Raw genomic sequence first — 3887 nt, forward strand, 5'->3', positions numbered from 1 at the left:
CAAGCCTTATGGATAAACGGGTTAGGTCTTGGACGAAAATAGAAATGGAAACGGGCTAAGGATAATATAGTGCCATAATAAGGGTACTAATGCCGTGGGATGTAATGAAATGATGATAAGATGAACATATAGCAGCATGTCGTTCGAATACATTATGGACTCGATTACATGTCCATATTCGAATACACTATGGACTCGATTACATGTCTATATTCGAATACATTATGGACTCGATTACATATCTATACTCAAATACATATATCTATTTGCATACAATGATGAACTCGCATACATTATATGGCTCGAATACAATAATGACTCGCATACATATATACACACTCGAATACATTGAATAAACTCGCATACAATTCATGTATTCGAATACATGGCCTACCCGCATACATCATGAGGTCGAATACATTGATGGTTCGAATACAATGAACATGTTAAAATACATTGAAAGACTCGAATTCATATACATGTTCGAATACATGGTATCAATCGAATGCCTATGCGAATACAAGAGTGTTCTATCATAAGCCATTTGAATACATTAAGTACCCGCATACACTGTGTATTCAAATGGATTCTATTAGCATACACTATGCATTCGCATACACCATGTGTTCGCGTATTATGTTCTATTCGAAAAAGAAAGAAAGAAAGAAAGATTAACCAAGGATTGAGTATTCGATTACAAAGAGAAAGAAAGAAAGGAACACATTGTATTCGATTAAAAATTATTCGAATACATTAGTGTTTGAGAATAAAATTGTATTCTAAGTAATTTCTAATTGAAAACAAGCCATGCTTATGAATACTATACCCTATACAGCCATTAGAATAGACTAAACTTAGCCATGTCTGGTGAAACATGAATCATGTGATTAGGACAAGTATTGATACACGTAATTAATATACAGTTAGTCGGGCTCAGTTAACGAAAGGAATAACTGTTAAAGGCTAGCGTAAGAGAATCCAGGTGAGTTTCTAGCCCCATTCTTTGTTATGTTTTCGGGGCTGTGTGAATATTCGATGTGATTAGTTAATACACTTACCTTAAGTGGTAAGTGTATGTCTTATATGATTTATGTATGAATGAAGGCTTGATGATGCATGAACGGTCTTCGGATATTGCATGTACCGTCAAGCGATGGTTTAAAGATATGATTGTTATATATGATGTATAAATTATATATGTACGTATGACAGTTATAATTATGAACGTATAGAAAGGTATGGAAGGTATGGTTAGAGAGGAAACAGGCCCTAATAATATCTGCGAATGTGAGGAACAGACCCTAATAATATCTGGGAATGTAGGGAACAGACCCTAATAATATCTGCGAAGGTTATAGGACGAAGTGTATGTTTATATGTATGTATAAAAAAAAGAATGAAAGTATGATTGTATGAACGTATGAAGAAATGTAAAAAGCTATGTGCGTATAGGTACCTTCGGGTGCGTATATAAGTAAGCGAATGGATGTATTGTATGTTACTTGTATTAACTAGAACTCACTCAACATTGCTGACTTTTAGTATGCACACGGGTGAGTAGAATGAGGCAGCTAGCTTGAGCGGGGCACATGGTAGAAGAATAAAAAGCTGGCATCTGAAGACTCATGATGTTTTTATGATTAATGTTTTATAATTGAAAGACAAGGATGTTTGATTAAGACAAGTTTATGAATTGTTATGAATGTTTAATGAAAGTTTTATATTCCGCGTAAAGTTTTAATTAACTATGATATTTAGAACTGTGTTTATGAGTAAATGCAACGCGCAACATAGGGCACCGGTAACGGGGCCTTACACGCACTTCGTCGAGAGGTATATGAAGGTTACCTTTGGATAAGAACTTTTTGAGGTTCGAGACATGAAAGGTTGGATGAACACCGGTAAGTTCTTGCGGTGAATCGAGCTTATAAGCCACCTTTCCAATCCTTTCGAGGATTTTGAATGGGCCTACGAAACGAGGAGCTAGTTTTCCTTTCTTTCCAAAACGGACTACCCCCTTCCAAGGGGATACTTTGAGAAGGACAAGGTCGCCAACATTGAACTCGAGAGGTTGAATGGGCCCATCGAAGTTGTCTCATGTTGAGATCTTTTTGGTCAAAGATGTGTTGAAGACTTTTATGATTGGTGAAAACTACACATTTTGTGCAATAAAGATAATGTCTCCAGATTTTGAGAGCGAAAACGACGGCACCAAGTTCAAGATCATAAGTCGTGTAATTATTTTCGTGAACCTTAAGTATCTCAAGGCATATGCGATAACTTGACTTCGTTGCATGAGAACGCAACTGAGACCTTGGTAGGACGCATCGCAAAACACCACAAAGTCGTCGTTTCCATCGGGAAGGGTAAAGACGGGAGTATTGCAAAGCATATGCTTTAGAGTTTGGAAAGCTTTTCCTTTCTTTGGTCCCCATTCATAAGGTTTTCCCTTACGAGTTAGTGCGGTGAGGGGTAACGCGATTTTGGAAACGTTTAGCATGAATCGCCGATAATACCCAGTTAAACCAAGGAAAGATCGGATTTTCATGGGAGTGGATGGAGTATTTCAATCTTTTACGGCCTCACTTTTGGCGAGATCAACATGAATACCTTTGTCGTTGACGATGTGTCCCAAAAATTGAACTTCTTTTAACCAAAATTCACATTTTGAGAACTTGGCATAAAGTTGTTCTTTTCTTACGAGGTCAAGAAAGGAACGTAAATGATGTTCATGTTCGGCTTTAGTCTTGGAGAAGACGAGGATGTCATTGATAAAAACGATCATGAATTTGCCCAAGAATGGCTTGCAAATGCTGTTCATGAGGTCCATGAATACCGCGGGTGCACTGGTTAATCCGAAAGACATAACCACGAACTCGTAATATCCATACCGAGTACGAAAAGCAGTTTTAGGAATGTCGTCTTCATGTACACGCAATTGATGATAACCCGATCGAAGATCGATTTTGGAAAAACAAGTTGCGCCTTGGAATTGATCGAAGAGGTTGTCGATTCGAGGCAAAAAAGCAACGATTCTTGATGGTTAGTTAATTGAGTTTACTGTAATCAATAAACATGCGAAACGAGCCATATTTCTTTTTCACGAAGAGAACGTGAGCGCCACAAGGGGAAGAGCTTGGACGGATAAAGCACTTATCGGAGAGTTCTTGAAGTTGGTTCGATAACTCTTGCATTTCCGAGGGAGCTAAACGATAGTGAGCCTTGGCTAAGGGAGTCGCACCAGGCACAAGGTCGATTCGAAATTCAACCGGACGAATGGGTGAGAGACCAGAGACGTCTTCCGGAAAAATCCGGGAAATTCACAAACAACGGGAATGTTTTGAATTTTTTTTTCTTCGGGGTCTTTCGCCACCGCTTGGGCTAGAAAAGGAACATACTTTTGGCGAATAATTTCGTGATTGAGAGCATGACATGAGATTGAGTTTCTTGAGAATTTTTTTGCCAAAGACTTTGAGGGTTTTGCCATTGACGAGCGGGATTAGAATAAACTTGTCATACCAAATGACTTCGGCATGGTGCAAAGCTAACCAATCCATACATACTATGATTTCAAAGCTTCCCATTTGCATCGGGATAAGGTCGATTGAGAATTCTTGCTTGCAAAGAATGAGGATACAATCGCGAATAATCGAATCGATGGTGATGGAACTACCATTGGCGACTTCAACGGAAAAAGGGAGAGAAAGTTTAGTGCGAGGCACAGAAAGGATAGATTCAAATTTAAAAGAAACAAAACTCCTATCAACTCTGGTATCAAATAAAACTGAAGCTAAATGCTCATTTACTAAAAATGTACCGTTCACCACGTCGTTGGCAACTTGAGTTTGGTTGGCGTTCATCATAAAAGCACGCCCTTGGTTTCCGAG

The sequence above is a fragment of the Bidens hawaiensis genome, unplaced genomic scaffold, assembly GCF_021521415.1.
Source record: "Bidens hawaiensis isolate Kalapana, Puna unplaced genomic scaffold, B.hawaiensis_p1.1 tig00013131_1, whole genome shotgun sequence".
NCBI lineage: Eukaryota > Viridiplantae > Streptophyta > Magnoliopsida > Asterales > Asteraceae > Bidens > Bidens hawaiensis.